A 16843-nucleotide genomic window follows, 5' to 3' on the forward strand; every position below is an offset into this window, starting at 1 on the left:
GGTTGCAGCGTCGGCCCTGCCGCCTCATTTGGACTGCACTCAGCGACAGATAAGTGCCAGTTAGGCTATGCTTCTTTATTCTCTTTTTCAGTCTTGTTTTTTATAACTGCTTCTGGCATATGAAGTTTATTCAGGAGTGGAATCTTGATGCGGTGCCGAGCACCATTCCCCTTTAGGCCACTCCCTCCCTTTTATGGGATATCGTGGGCTGCATTGCAGTTTCTTGGGCATTGGCTCCGGAAAGGGATGACTGCCATCTGGTGCCCCCTACATGGGAATTCCCCCTATGCAGAACTTCCTTTTCGTATTGCATTGGCTTGAGTAGGTCTTGCTACCTGAGCCTTGTCCGGTTAGAATGGACTGGCCTGTTTTCTTAGTTCGGGACTTGGGTGGGACACAGGATCCCGGCACGATTGGGGTGCCAATGCGGGTGGGTGTGGGACTGTTATTTCTTACTGGAGACAATGCAAGGTTTTTTTTTTTACTTGAACGTTCTAGTGATAACAGATGCTGGCTACACAACTCTCATATGCACTGGCTTTCCACTACTCATCACCACCGCCACTACATGCTGGGGCACTTTGTTACATCGCGTCAGCGAATCTCTTCTACAGCTCCGCCTTCCCTGCACTTACGTCACAGTTAGAGCCCCCCTACATTAACTTCCTCACGTGGAATGTCAGGTGCCTTCGAGATCCCCACAAACGCCGCCAGATCTTTTCATACTTAGACAGACACCACATACAAATTGCCATGCTCCAGGAGACACACCTTCACCCTAAGCGACCCTCATGCTTTGGCTCCCACTGGGCCGCTGTGAGAGCTTTTTCATCCTACTCATAATTGCGAGGCATGCTTATTTTAATAAAAAAAACACACCATTCACATTGGGAGGCACGTACGGTGATCTCTCAGGTCGTAGTGGTCTCATCTGGGGTACCTTAGCCACACAATCTGTCACTCTTGTCTGCAGCTACAGTCCTAATTTTGACGACCCAGATTACTTTACGACACTCTGGGGACATATACTCAAGATAGGATCTACACATGTTATATGGGGCGGGGATCTAAACACAGTCCTTTGTCCTTCTATGGACCGTTACAACCCTCTTCCACGACACTACACAAAAACGTGGGACGTTCTATCAGGGCTGCTTACGGAGCATGGTCTCGTTGATGCTTGGCGTCATGTGCACCCTCCCACCATAGAGGGTACTATTTATACAGCTGGTCATGCTACATGGTCTATATTAGATTATTGGTTATGTTCCCGGGGGGTTGCTCCATGGATTCAAATGGCCACTCATGGCACGTACATATTCCGATCACACCCCGGTGTGCCTTGCACTAGCACTTCTGGATTCTGTGGCTGTTCCCAGCTGCTGGAGGCTTGTACCAGAGGCACTCTTGGACACTGTGATCCAAACTGAACTAGGGGAAGAGATAGAAGACTTTTTTCCTCAGGAATGAAGACTCTGTTGACAGTGTTGGCTTGCTCTGGAAAGCCTTTAAGGTTACAATTAGGGGTGTCTATGTCCAAAAGTTTTGGGGTGCTCCGTGACATTAGGAGGGATTTGAATCGTCTCGAACGCGAAATCAAACAGCTGGAAACAGACATGTGGGTGACTAGCTCTGGAGACAAACGTGCGGCACTTCGTGTGCTGCTCACAGAGTATACCGACACTGCGACTCGTGAGGTGAGATTCAGAGGGAAGTATTACACCGCCCGCCGCTATGGCGAAGGTGAGATACCTGGTTGTGCACTTGCGCACACTATCAAGATGCCCCACTTCTTAAACCACATACTGGATGTTGTGGATGATGGCGGTGTCCGTTATAGAGACAGTATAGACAGCCTCAAGATATTCACTACCTACTACTCAGGGCTCTATAGCTCGCAGCGTACGACCCCCCAGATTTCTCTCCCTTTTTTGGTGACATAACCCTTGGATGGCTAGGGGATACCTAACGCGAGTTTCTGGTGGCCCCATTTGAGGACGATGAGTTTCGGGAGGCTATAATGCAACTGACATCAGGGAAGGCGCCCGGCTCGGATGGGCTGCCTGTTGACTTTTACAAAATGTACATGGATCAGTTGCTCCCAGTGCTTAAAGCGGTGTTTCCTGAGGCTCATGAGACACTAACCCTACCTGGCACCATGAGAGGCACTCATCACTTCACTACCGAAACCAGGCAAACCCGCAGATCGCTGCGAATCCTATAGGCCACTCAATAATACTGATGCAAAAATTCTGGCTAAATTATTGGCGAATCAACTCCGGCTACTTATGGAGAAGTTAGTCCTTCCCGATCAGGCCGGGTTTATTTCGGGCAGGGCCACATCCCACAATCTCAGGACCCTATACTCAATCTTGCAGACCATAGACCCTAGATTGCAGTTGATAGCTGTATTTCTTGATGCCTCAAAGACTTTTGATTCAGTGGAGTGGGACTACCTAGTCGCAGTTCTACAATGTATGGGGCTTCCAATAGGTTTCCTCACATGGTTTCCTCACCCACTGCGAGTGTTTTGATCAATGGACACACCTCGCCCTCCTTCCCTTTGTCCCGTGGCACACGGCAGAGGTGCCCACTCTCTCCCCTATTGTTCGCCCTGATTGAGCCCCTTGCAGCGAGGGTTAGACAACATCACAATCACATGGGTCTGCGCTGTCTCCTACGTCAGATACTCATCTCCTTGTACGTGGATGATGTGACCCTTTATATTAAAGATCCCCAACAAAACCTTAATACTCTGCTGCGGGAGTTTGTCAGATTTGGTGGCTTATCCGGGATACACATAAATTGGTCCAAATCGCAGATATTTCCCATGACCAGCTCGGTTTTTCCCTTTACAACTGATTATCCACTTGTAAGGTGCGCAGATGCTGCTAAGTATCTCGGGATTCGTTTAACATCGGACAGGGGCGAATTGATGCACGTCAACTATAGTTGCACAATGGAACATGTCACAAATTGCATCACCCGGTGGATTGCCCTTCCCTTGACCATGGCCGGTCGCATCTCCCTTATAAAGATGGTGATCCTCCCAAAATTTCTATACCTTTTTTTGAACATTCCGTACGACCCTGGTCGTCACATCTTCGCCACACTCTGGTCGGAGTTGATTCGCCTTGTATGGGGAGGAAAACAACCACGTATACAATGTAATGTGACTATGCAGCCTTATTCTCATGGAGGTTTCGATATTCCCAATTTCGAACTTTATTACCTTTGTGTGCACGCTCATTTTGCTCACTTTTGGTTCCACCCACCCAGTTACACTGCCCATGTCGCCACAGAACATTGGCTCGCAGACCCCATCACTCTGGGCGGAGTCATTCTAGCCCCTGCATTGCCCCGCGGTGGCAACCCAAGATGTAATGGCCACGAGGAACGCCGCCTTCCAGGACAGGTGCTGCAGCGAGGCCTTATGAATGGGTTCAAAAGGCTCCTTCATCAGCCTGGACAGCACCACATTCGGCTCCCACGAAGGCGGAGGAAGCCGAACAGGTGGAAATACTTTCTTCAAGCCTTCCAAAAAATCCTTTATCACAGGAATCTGGAAGAAGGAGGTCTGTGAAGGGCATTTCCTGTAGGCAGTCAGTGCAGCGAGATGAACCTTAATAGAATGGAAATTAAGGCCAGACTGCGCCAAATGCAAAAAGGTATGGAAGGATGACATCTTCCTTGTATGTCGTCGGATAATAGTTCTTGGACGTGCACCAGATGCAGAACCTCTTCCACTTGTAAGCATAGGAAGTCCTAGTGGAAGGACGCTTAGCCTCCTTCAGTATGTCCATACAATCTTCAGGAAGATTCAAATGGCCATATTATTGCACTATCTCAGGAGCCATGCCGCCAAACTCAAAGACGAGAGGTTGGGGTGCACCATCTGCCACCCGAACTTCGTGAGAAGGTCCGGCCGGCATGGCAGCAGTATGTGAGGAAGGAGAGACCGGTGAAGCAGGTCCGTGAACCACCACTGTCTGGCCCATTCCAGAGCAATGAGGATCATCCGCACCATGGTCTGGGACAGCTTGATGAGCACCGCCGGAATCAGGGGAATGGGCGGAAAACGTACAAAAAGCTGTTCGACCAGTTGATCCATAACGCATTCCCTAGAGTCCCCTGCTGGTAATACCTGGATGCGAAGTCTCAGCATTTGCTGTTGTCGGCGGTGGCGAACAGATCCACGTCTGGAGTGCCCCACCTGGCAAAGACGTCGTCGAGCACTTCGTCGTTTATGACCCACTCGTAGTTTTCCTGGATCAGTCTGCTGAGTGCGTCCGCCTGAGCATTCTGCACACCTGGCAGATGGGTAGCCGTTATCATCAGCCCTCTGGCTGGCAGCCAGTGCTAGATCGCCTGCACTTCCTGTGACAGTGTGCGCGATCTCGAGCCCCCCTGCTTGTTGAGGTCATACATCGTGGTCGTATTGTCCGTCTGTACAAGCAGAGAGTTGGTCTGGAAGGACGGATGAAAGGCCTTCAGTACCAAGTGAACAGCTCTGAGTTCCAGGAAATTGATGTGGTACGTGGACTCCGTCGGGGACCACGTTCCTTGGATCTGTAACTGTCCGGAATGCACTCCCCAGCCATGCAGAGAAGCATTCGTCACGCTAGTCTGAGTGGGAATGTCCTTGTGGAACGGAACCCCTTGAGGAGGTTCTCTGCTGAACACCACCATCTCAGGGACTGCTGAGCGTGCAGAGACAGTCGTATCATGTCGTCTAAGTTCTCTCGCCTCTGGTCCCACTGATCCTCCAGACATTCCTGCAGTGGCCGCATGTGTAGGCGTGCATGTGGAGTGAGGAAGATACAAGAGGCCATCGACCCCAGTAGAGAAGACACCGTCCTCACTGTTGTAGATGGAACAGCTATGAGAGCTTGAGCCTTCCGAAGGAGCGATAAGCGTCTCTCCTCCGAAGGAGACACGCTTGCTGACAGCGTATTGATGGAGGCTCCCAAGTACTGTAGGCACTGGACCGGAGTCGGGACAGACTTGGACATATTTATGTGCAACCCCAGCTGGGTCAACAGAACGGCCGTCCTGTTGAAGTGCAATTGCGCTTCCTGGAAGGTGGAGGCTTTGATCAACCAATCGTCCAGGTAAGGGTAAACAAACACCTCGTTCTTTCTCAGGTGTGCCGCCACCACTGCCATGCACTTTGAAAAAGCCCTGGGCGCAGACTTCAGTCCAAACGGGAGTACGGTGTATTGGTAGTGATTGGTACAGACTTGGAAGCGCAGGAACTCCGGTGTTTCCGTGCAATGGGCACATGGAAGTACGCATCCTGCGGGATCTATCGCGCAAAGGCAGTTGGAACTGCGAGCAAACCGGTGGAATCGCTGGAGGCGGGCTGAGAAAACGAAGACTGTATCCATTGCAACCAATATTCAGCACCCACTTGTCCGGAGTAATTTTTCTCCACTCTGCCAAGTAATTTTGTATGCTTCCCCCCACCGGAGTGGGTAACGGAAGAGGGGGAAGTAGCACCTTAGGGCTTAGACCAGGCCGGGCCCTTGTTCGCGGAGGACTGCTGACCACCTCTGCCCCTCTGGCGCTTTTGGAACGGCCGCCGCTGGTGCTGCTGCCCAGCCTGCCGACCTTGCCCTCTGCCCTGCGCACCGTAACGCCTCTGGAATGGGCAGAAGGTCTTCCTCTGTTCCTTCGGCTTTTCCAACCCGACAGCCGTCAGGGTTTCAGCCTCGGCCTTCATGCGGGCCATCTCCTCATCCGCATGTTTGCCGAACAGGGTCGCTCCTGAAAACGGTAGGTTGGCGACCCTCTGCTGCGCCTCTGGCTTCAGTGACATTAGACGCAGCCAGGCGTGGCGTCGCAGGTAGATCCCATGGCAGTACCCGTGGGCTGCCAAAAGCGAGGAATCCGCAGCCGAGCTTATCACCTGGTTGGAGACTATCATCCCCTCAATGATCTCTTGGAAATCCTCCCTTCTGTCCTTGGGAAGGTGTTCCAGGAACTGTTGTAGGGACTCCCATAAGACCCGGTCGTAATGGCCCAACAGAGCCGAGGCATTCGCGGCCTTCATAGAAGTGGAGGCCGTACCGCAGACTTTCCTGCCGGCCGAGTCCATCAAGTGTCTCTCCTTGTCAGGAGGTACCGTCGACAACGGGGCAGTGGAGTGCTGTTTTCTCGCCACCGTCACTATCACCGAGTCCGGTACAGGCTCCGAGCGAAGGAACGCCGGGTCTGAGTCCAGGCCCTGTACTTCTTTTGCAGCCTAGAAGGTGCCGATTTTGTAGAGGCAGGGATGAGGAAAAGCTCCATGGCAGGTTCTTCCAGCCCTGGCACCAAGGGGCGAGACAGCTGTTTCTTATGCAGGGTCTCTAAGATGACTGAAGTCGATGGCGTGGGCACCGTGAGTGTAATGCCCAGTTTCGCCGCCCCACGTAACAACACCTCTTGGAAGGAGACGATGTCGTCTACTGGAGACACCCTCGTCCGAGGGAAGTCCAACGATGTAGGGGAGTAGTCCTGGGCTGAACTAGACCTGTCCCTCCTGTGGCGTCTGGGCCGTGTGGAAGAACGACGGTCACTTCTGGATCTGTCCCTCCGTCTGGAGCGAGATCTCGACATCCTTGGCCTCGGTCTGTCCACTGGCCGTAAAGGAGGGAGCCTAGTACGTGGAAGCCCCGTAGGTGGTGTCGGGAGATGAGGCAAGGAGAGAGACCTTGGTGGAGGAGGAGGTGGTTTATGGGGAGGGACAGGAGGCGGTGGAGGCGTAGGATTACACGGAGGAGGGTCCTTGGGCAACGGGGGAGGTGTAGGCGTCCTGGGCCGTGAGGGCAAAAAGGTCTGGGAGTACTCTGAGCTCGGAGACTCTACCACTCTTCTTCTTTTCTGCGTCGGCCTTGATGGGGGTGACCTAGAGGCCGACCTCGTGGACGAGAGACGGCGCTGCAGCGACCGTGGAAGCCGAGAGAGGCTCACCACAGAGCCCTGGGACTCCGTCCTAGTCTTAGAACGCCCCATAGACGTCGATTTTCTCCTTCTCAACGCTGACCTCCTCTTCGACGTCTAGCGTCTTGGCGTCGATCGTCTTCTCGACGTCGAAGATCTTCGTCTCGACGACGAACGTCGAGTAGACGCCGAACGGCGGTGTCGCCTCGATGGCGAGCGCCGGTGTCTTCCAGACCCTTCACGACGTCAATGGCGTCTTGACGACGACGAAGCGGTCCTTGAAGTCGACCTCGTCCGAGGTCTCGACGTCATCCCCCTCGACGTCGAAGTCGCTTCGACCCAGAGCCCTGGGGAGACGGGAGCTGATTGTAGTCATCCCTCTCAACGCCGACGTCGAGGCTATCGACGGAGACGGAGACCTGGGTCGTTTTCTGGCCTTCTCTTTCCTGGGGAGCCCCCCAGAGGCCGAAGTACGGGCAGAGGAAGAGGCCTCTCCATGCCCAGACCTACCTTGATCTTGCGATCTTCTTTGCTCCAGTCCTCGGAGCCAAGTCTTCTCTCTGTCCTTCAGGGTCCTGTTGGAGAACTGCTGGCAGATCTTACAATCCACAGGGACATGAGAAGAAGGGAGACAGAGGATACACACCCTGTGTGGATCAGATTTGGCCTTCTTCCTGGCACACTCAGGGCATTTGTCAAATAAGGAAGGCATATCTGACAAAAGAGTGGCCAAACTCACCAGAAAACTCCAGCAAAGGGAAGAAGGAACAAAAACACGTAGAGTGAAACACTCTAAACACTTGAAAAGTGCAAACAATTAGACAAAACACCTAAAAAGGGAGAGCTCAATGCTCCATGGTCCTGCTAGCATGAGCCGGAAAAATAACTGAAAGTGGAGGGAGTTGCTGTGCATTCTGAGATACCGAGAGTTCTGGAAATTTCCTTAAAGGCACAGTATCCCTTTTTAAGCCACATAATGGCAGCCTGTGGGGGGGCGTGTCTGTCCATCCCTTCCTCTCTATCATTCCAAGGATTTGTGAAAGGGAAGTTTCTCTCTGGGTGAAACTTGTCAGACTGTGCTGAATATGATATTGGTGGAATATCTTTTGCATTTCTAGTTGAAGTACTGGACAGTGTAGCCTTGCACGTATAGGCTGCATTATTTGTCTTTAATTCTCTCTTAAGTGTCTATGCAGGACTGCACAGAAGACGGCTTAAGGAGATTATTTTTGATTGCTCCGTGGTCCCCGCACATGAGCGGGACTATTCACTAGATTATGACTATACACAGAGATCCCCTACTACAGAAATACGGTTATCAAAAAGGCAGAACATACATACAGACTCATGGAGTTACAAATATCATAAGTACCTAATAAAGGGTACCAAATTCACGAATGTATGATATCGTACTTCAGATAAATAACCCGAAACAGAGAGTAGAACTCTGCACCCCCTAATGGGGGTCTAATATTACACAAGCTGAGCAATCCCAGCTCAGCACATATATAATTAGAATTGCTCACCACAACAAAGAAAAGATACTCCAGATAGAGTACCTTGAAGGTATCAACTCTTGAGCCTTTCTTAAGAGTAAAGCAAACTACACGACCTGTATATCAGGTTTCCATTAAACCAACACAAATGAACGGCTGAAAAATGGTCAGCAACATAGCTGCAGGAGAAAGTCAGGACTTCTGCACCAAGCAGTAAATAAGAATCATGAAAGCCACTCATTGGGGAATATACTTTAAAGAATATATCTGCACTGAAAAGAATTCTGCAGCCCATAATAAACCTAAATGACCGGAACTAAGGGAACGAAAAAAAGTGTAAAGAAACGCCAGGTTAAATAAACAACCATAAACCTCTGCATTAAGCATAAATACAACACTGGTTGTCACAAGATAAAATACATATTGCAACTCAATCATGTATAAATGCTTCTTTGCGCACAAGTCAGAAAGAATCCACCAGAACATTCAAAGACTTGTCTAGAAGGCTTTGTCACACCGACCAGAATCCGCAAGCTCAGCAAATAAATGTACACCATCAAACAGCATATCTTTCAGGATATCCTGTACAGGGTCTGAAACCCAAGGCTGAAGCACCCATGCATGTCTGCGCAGTGCAACTAACCATAGCTCTTCCTACAGAATTGGTGGCGTCTATGCCACATTTTATAGTGAATTTCCCGCTTCCTGGCCATCTTGTACCACCTGTAGGAGTGGACTCCTGGCTTACTCTGAAAGAAAAGGCTGCTGATGCACAACAGAGTCCCATAAACCATGAGAAAATCTGCCCAAAACACATGCCATGTTTAACAACCTCAATGCCGAACTAAAGGAAGAGAATATATTCCTCCCACAACATTTAGTCATCCGGACGCTTTATTTGGCGGAACCATGGGAAGGACACTAGGGTTTGGCGAAGCCACAGCAGCCTGTACTACCAGTCCCTTTGTGGTGGCATGTTGCACAAGACAAACAGGATTCCCAGGGGCGGGTCGATGCCTATGGGCTATAGCCTGATCAACTGGAACTCCCAATACTGGTTTCGCCTAAGCTCCTAACTAAAAGGTCATATAGAGACTCATAACAGAGTAAAGGCTCCACCCAGACTCACCTTGGCGAAGAACATTCACTAAAGTGTCTGTGGACAATTATGAGGGAAGCTGGAAACCTAAAACTAAAGCTGCCCTCTTCAATACCACCGTGTAAGAGGAACACACCTTTGTTGGTATACCGGGTGGAGACAGTAAATCCGACACTGGAGAGGACTCAAGTCCACTGGCCTCACTTAGCTCAGTCAGCCAATTTTCCTCCAAAGGAGGCTGGGCAGCAGGGTCCAAAGGGTTTTGACACCCTATATTATCCCCTTCACCTGCAAAAAGGTATATTCCTGTAGGATAAGCAGACACAGGTGGCATAAGGGCAGGTGGAGAGTTGCCTTAAACAGACTGCTCCATCGTCGCGCATCCGGCGCCGTTACGGCATCGTATCTATGTCAGAAATAGTAATCGGTTGAGGTCGATCAGCGACACGGACGTTATTGGCTGCCCCAGCCCCAAAAGGTGGGAACCCCAAAGGGCTGTGCACCGGCACCACCTCGGATCCAATACAGGATTCAGAGGGCCCAACTGTTACCAAGGACGAACCCGCCGCCGAAGATGCAATCAGGGCACCTCTCCCCTCTGTGGGGCACGAAGGCATACCAGAGGGGGGGCCCAAAGAGTTCATGACGGAAAATTTAATATTCCCGCATTTGGGCTAGAGTCGCCCGGGCTCAAGGATAATTAGGGAGGCACAAGGTGGACTACTGTGGATGCTTCGCAACTGAAGGCTGGGAGACCGTGTCAAAAACGAACTTACGTTTCAACTGTTGGTGCTTCAGAGCCTTCTTCGACATAGACGGAGATGGCACCTCACCGGAACGATTCTTTTTTGAATTCCAGAGGCCAGTCAGAGACTGAGCAGCGGTACCTCAGATAGTCGTGCCACCAGAAGTTTCATATGGAGTTCTCAACGCCTTCGGCAGAAGATGCAAACAGGAACCGCACTCTTCGGGGTCATGGTGTTCTCCAAGGCAACACAAACAAATGGCATGAGGATGTGTGCTCGACATCTGTCTGTCACAAGATCCATAGGGTTTAATCCCCGAAGACAATCTCAAAAGTGTTACAACGAATGATGGACGGAATGCTGACAATGCAAACATTCTCCCCCAGTCAAAAGATCTGGGTTAAATTCATTGTTCTTTTGCCCATTACGCCACCCCAGTTTGGACCCAGCCAGGTCCTGTGCTCTCCATGCTACTGGAATCAAGCTATCCTGGCTGATGACTGAAAGCCCGAAACCGGTCCTAGGATGCTCGTTTCCAGTCCAGGGGGGACCTGGCCTGGCAGTTCGGGCTGGACTGTTCCCATTGGGCACAGGGTCAAGACTGATTTGCATATGGCTGGGTCCAAACTGGGATGGCATGGTGAGCAAAAAAACGATAGATTTAGGCCTGCATCTCTGTACTGGGGTGAACGTATGACATTGTTCTGCATTCTGTCCATCAATTGTTCTTTTTGGGACAATCTCAAAAACCACAGTTTCCTCGAAAAAAAGTCGAAATGGCTAAAAAACGGCCCCCGAACTGATCCGGATCTATTATATTATAATTATATTTAATTTGAAGGCCCAAGTCTTGATTGCTAAGGTAGTACGTTTCAAGTAAAGCTACTTTTCACGTTCTAAAGTTGAGGGAGTAATATTCAAATAGATCAGGATTCCTATTGGGGGGATTCAATTGAGGGGAGTGTCAAGCGAGTATACAACTTACAGTTCTAGCCCTCGGGGGGTCAGACCCACATGGAGTGTAGGGTCAGTCGTGGGGCGGCTGGGGCACCAATACGGGTGGATTTCAGTATCTTGGCTGAGGTGGTCGATACCAGCAATGATCTTAACCCTTGCAGTGGGCGGGGGCAATATACAGGATAGGTTTCAGCCGGTTGTGGGGCGGCTGGGGCACCAATACGGGTGGATTTCAGTATCTTGGCTGAGATGGTCGATATCAGCAATGATCTTTACCCTTGCAGTTGGCAGAGGCAATACACAGGATAGGTTTCAGCCAGCGCTCAACACAGTGTCGCAGTCGATGGTTGTAATTCAGATGGGGGTCTACAGTCGGATCGTCTTGGTGAGATCACGGTCAGGTCGGCTGTGCAGGAGCGGCAGGGTCACTAGCAGAAGGGTACAGGCTCTCTGGCCCGAAGCTGTGGGAAACTCAGTTCAGGGGGCTGAGAGGATCCCTCGAGGTTATGGAGGGCATCCAGTTGCAATGCTTACTTCGGGCAGTGTAGAGTTGTGTTGACACAAGCGCCGGTCCTCTACCATTATGGTGTTTGGGAGCTCTTGGGTAGTGGTAAGTGGCGTTGACACCAGTGTCGGTCCTCAACTGTGGTGGTTCTTGGAGTTTGATTCTTCCTGGATAGGTCGACTGTCCACGGGAGATTGGGGTCTTTGTCAAAGGCAGCAGTCCTCCCCATTTTTCAGAAGCTGCTGGCTGCAAGATGGGTTGCAGGTTCACAGAAGTTGAAGACAGGCCAGTGGGGCTGGGCCAAGGCAGTCGTCTTTAGTCTTATCAGCTGGATCGTCTTCTTGCTTCTTAGGTCATCACAGATCAGAGGGTCAGGTCTCGGGGAGCCACATAAATACTACATTTAGGAGGCGTTTTAGGGGAGTAGCAGGAAGGGCCGACGGGCACCAAACCTGGGGTCACTACACCCTCTATTATGCCACCCTCCTGTGGGAGTGTCATAGGCCTAGCCCTGTTTGGAGGATCCCCCCCATTTTCAAGATGGCAGGGACTGAAAGGTGTGCTTCACCTTGCTTCCCTTCCACCCTAGGGGTGGGGTTGGCAGAGTTGGGCACACCTCCTATCTTTTTTAATATTTCCAGTCCAAGGTGGGGTTGTAAACCAGGGGCTGCCATCTGCTGCTAGCAGCAGAGGCTGGGGTACATTACAAAGGCGGCAAGCTTTTGAAGCTTCCCCTCTTCGAGCACTGGCCCATCCTGGGGGAGGAGGCATGACACCTCTGCCCAGGATGTGCATTATTTATGGTACTAGAGAGCAGGGGTAGACCTGGGGGTCCAGAAACATGTCTGGTGGTGGCTGGTTGCCTAAAGCCGGTCAGAGAGCACACACTAGGGTGTGTAGAGATTCAGAGGGCACCTCTGAGGTGCCCTCTGGGTACATGGTACAATAAATTCCACACTGTGCTACCAAACTACTCCTTTCAATAAATCCACAAACACTCCTATATTCAGTAAAGTCATCAAGGTGCTGTGGAACTTGAGTAGTCGAGTTCCCAGCCCATGTACTCTCAATGGCTTTACTGGCACTTACAATATTGGGAAATGCTCATGCAAATATCCCCTCACCTGTAGTATAGAGCAATCTGCCTTAGGGCTATGAGGCCTACTAGAGGAGTGACTTACCTAGGCTGCCCGGCAGTGTTAGCTGGCATGGCACCCACAGACAGAGTGGCATGTCGACTTTGTCATTTTCTACCTCAAAGGGGTGTGCCGCCTGCAATGGCAGTAGCATGGTTCCAGTGAGAAGGTGGGGGATCGTAGGGGTACCAGTTACTAGGGACTTACAGGGGTAGAAGTACAAATTGGGAGTTTGTTTTAGGGAAGTAGCACTGGCATAGGGCACCTAGGTGGCATGGGCCCTGGGCACTATATTTGAAACCACATAAAAAACAGGCAAAAAGATGGGGGGGCGAACCATGCAAAAGAGGCCCTTTTCTTGCAAATAGCATTAAAATATTTGTTTCCAGCATACTTCAGAATTATAAAATAATAAGCTTCATATCTGCTTTCCTAATTTGGATATATTCTGAAATCTTTGCACAGTTCATTTACACACATTTAAATTTTGTTGTGCGTTTGAAAAAAGCCTGTCCTCTCACACCCCCAGATTTTTCGATAAATCCTTTCATTATGAATTCTGGGAAAGAAAAGTAAACACCAAGCTTCCTCAGAAGACAGAGCCTGACGTTTGACCTCAGTCTTAGAATGCACAGCAAATGTAGCAAGATAAGAACACAATTTAAATGCCAGTTTACAGAAAAGCAGACACTAATGGACCCTTTAGTGGGAGAATACAAGGAGCCCTCGTAAACAGACTATGCTCTACAGCAGTGTTCTTCAATCTGTAGGGGGCGCCCCCCTGGGGGGGGCGCGACACCTTCCCAGGGGGGGTGCGCACTCCACTTTAATCTCACCTTTGTTCCCTGTGTCCCTACGTCCCTGCAAGTCTTCTTGGAGGATTTTGGTATGTGGAAGGGGGAGATCGCCGGGGCAGGAGGTGACAGTTCTTTTGTCATGTTAACTCTCCCAGGAGGGGGTTAATTCACCGAGCTGAAATGCTTCAGCTGCAGTGGGAGGCGAGGGGTCTCCTCTGCTAAAACCGAAAGCGTGTCTGTTGGTTTGCTTTCGGTTTTAGCAAAGGAGACCCCTCGCCTCCCACTGCAGCTGAAGCATTTCAGCTTGGTGAATTAACCCCCTCCTGGGAGAGTTAGCTCTTTCCAGAACGACAGTTTCCAGAGTTCGAGTCTCGGCAAAGAAGCTGAACATCCTGTGATTCTGGGCAAATCACAATCTCCCCGTGCCTAACAAAACAACACATGAGGGAACGCAGCAATATCATTAAAATAAAATTAAACTTTAGTTGTTCTTGCTAGATTTGTGAAGTGCGGAAATTGAAGTGTTAGTCTGACGAAGGCATCCAGGACGGTTTCCAAAAATGAAAGCAAAGTACTGGTGCGATTCCTGCTATCTGGCCATAAATACTCTGAAAAGACCCAGATGGCAACACATGAAGTGCCGCCATTAGTTTCCCATGTGTAATGTGCACATCAGGATTGCGTTTCTGCTATGGAAATTTTTCTACATAAATAAAATTAATTTCCACCATGCTTGCTCATGATTGCAGGAGGTCAACTAAAATGCACCCAGAGGAGGACTAGGCGTGGAACCTGGAATTTAGATTTTTGTAGGATTCTGTGTGCACTCTTTTAGGATTTTATGCTTCGGCAAAAATGCAGAAATCTAGACAAATTGTATATGTAATTCCTCAATCCGTATATTTATGTATTTTGTGTAATGGGAGACCTAGAGAATATTTTCTGTCTTTGAAAAACATCTAAGGTACTACATACTATGTCTGTTAAAGGCCTACGTTATTGTCAAGGTACTTTCCTTCTGAGGCATCTATGACAATGTATATAAGAGATAGCCCTCTAGTTAAGCAACGTGGCTTGTTACAAGTTACTGCCTCTCTCATTATTTCCTTTGGTCCATGTTTCATGGAGGAGAAACCATTCACTGCTACCAAGAGTAGATGAGTGTGACCACTGCTACCTATAGTAGGTAAGTGTGCCCACTGCTACCTATAGTAGATGAGTATGCCCACTTCTACCTAGAGTATATGGGTGTGTCCACCTGTACCTAGAGGAGATGAGTTTGTCCTCTTCTACCTAGAGTAGATGGATGTCTCCACTGCTACCTAGAGTAGATGGATGTCTCCACTGCTACCTACAGTAGAGGAGTGTTTCCGCTTCTACCTAGAGTTGATGAGTGTGTGCACTGCTAGCTAGAGTAGATGAGTATGTCCATTGCTACATTGAGTAGATCAGTGTTTCCACCTTTACCTAGAGTAGATGGGTATGTCCACTGTTCCCTAGAGTAGGTGGGTAGAACCACTGATACCTAGGAAAGATGTAGATAAGTGTGGCTACTGCTACCTAGAGTAGATAAGTGTGGCCACTGCTACCTAGAGTAGGTAAGTGTGCCCACTGCTACCTAGAAAAGATGTGAGGTTCCACCTCTACCTAGAGTGGATTAGTATGTCCACTTCTAACTAGACTAGATGAGCATGCCCACTTCCAACTAGAGTAGATGGGTATGCCCACTTCTAACTAGAGTAAATAGGTGTGTCCACCTCTGCCTAGAGTAGACGAGTGTCTCTGCTTCTACCTAGAGCAGATGAGTGTGTGCACTGCTACTTAGAATAGATTTGCATACATTTTATCTTGGAAAGTGGTGTTTTGAGCTGTGTAATAAGCCTCTGTCATTTCACCACACCCACTCACTCACAAACCTGCAGTTTACTAAACACTCTTATTGTATTGAATGTTATTCGCTGAATATGCCCGGAATGTGCGCGTGGCGGTCAAGTCCAGAAATTTCTGTCAGGTGGTGTGGGGGCCCAACATCTAAAAAAAATCAGCTGGGGGGGCTCAACCTACAAAAGTTTGAAGACCTCTGCTCTACAGGATGGACTAACTCAATCTGGACAGACAAAAATAAATAAAAGCAGCAAATAAAAATCCAGCAATTGTGACTTACAAACCACAAAGCCAATGATGATCAATGGATGGAATGCATTCCCAGGGAAGCGTTCCTAATGTCCCAAAGTAGTCTTTAGCAAACCAGACAGGGCTTCGACCTAAAAAACGTCTTGAGGACCAAACCAGCCATATGCCTGTCCCGACTGACCCAACTGTCCAGTCAGTAGTGTTTCGTGAACACGTGGAATGACACCCACACAGCAGCCTAACAGATGTCTAGGACAGGCACTCCACGTGTTAACGGAATAGTGGCTGCCGATGCTCTGGTAGAATGAGGCTGCAGGCCATGAGGAGGCTGCTTCTTAGCCAATGTGTAGACGACTTTTAAGCAGAGCACAATCCAATGGGGGATGGTCCAGTGTTGCACTGCCTTGCCTTTTTTGCTCCAGCAAACCCAAGGAAGACTAGATTATCCACCCAAGGAGACAGCTCAATAGGGGTCTAAACGATGGAGCCTCTCTTGCTCCTAGGAAAGATGACGTGGAGCGAAAAATGTTGGCAACGTAATTTTTTGGCAAACATGGAAGAGGGTCACCACCTTCAGCAGGAAGGAGGCCGGGGCTCTTGTCTGGGCAGAAGCTTGTGTAGGGTGGGTAAAACTAAAATAGCTTTAAGCTCATGCAGCCTCCTGGGTGACGCAATTGCCACTAGAAAGGCTGTCTTAAGTGTCAGGAGCCTAATATTGCAGCTGGGAATGGACTCAAAAGGAGAAACACAAATTAAGATTCCACTTGGCCATAATAAAGGGTTAGGTGGGAACAGATGCTGTAAGCCCGTAAGAAAACGTGCCACCAAAGGTGACCAAAACAGAGAGGGATGATCCGGCACCATAAAAATACTGAAATGACAGACCGGTATCGTCAAGCAAATCCCAGAGCAAGGCCTTCCGGGCTAAGGAAAATACAAATAGCACCTTTGACAGGAAAGCAGCAAGTGGGTCAATTTGTTGTGAGGAACACCAAACCACAAACGTTCCCAAACGGCAGGCATAAACGGTCTTTGTTGATGTTCACCTGG

General features: G+C 49.7%; 2 protein-coding genes across 2 annotated transcripts in view; one reads left to right on the forward strand and one right to left on the reverse strand.

Annotated features, from left to right (window-relative positions):
• LOC144825032 (uncharacterized) overlaps positions 1-16843 on the forward strand; it is a 418697-nt gene that overhangs the window by 62004 nt on the left and 339850 nt on the right. The gene's annotated exons all lie outside the window — the stretch shown is intronic.
• The window catches only part of UBE4A (ubiquitination factor E4A), a 167676-nt gene that overhangs the window by 16302 nt on the left and 134531 nt on the right, over positions 1-16843 (reverse strand). The window lies entirely within an intron of this gene.

The sequence above is a fragment of the Lissotriton helveticus genome, chromosome 3_1 (genome assembly GCF_964261635.1).
Source record: "Lissotriton helveticus chromosome 3_1, aLisHel1.1, whole genome shotgun sequence".
Classification (NCBI taxonomy): Eukaryota; Metazoa; Chordata; class Amphibia; order Caudata; family Salamandridae; genus Lissotriton; species Lissotriton helveticus.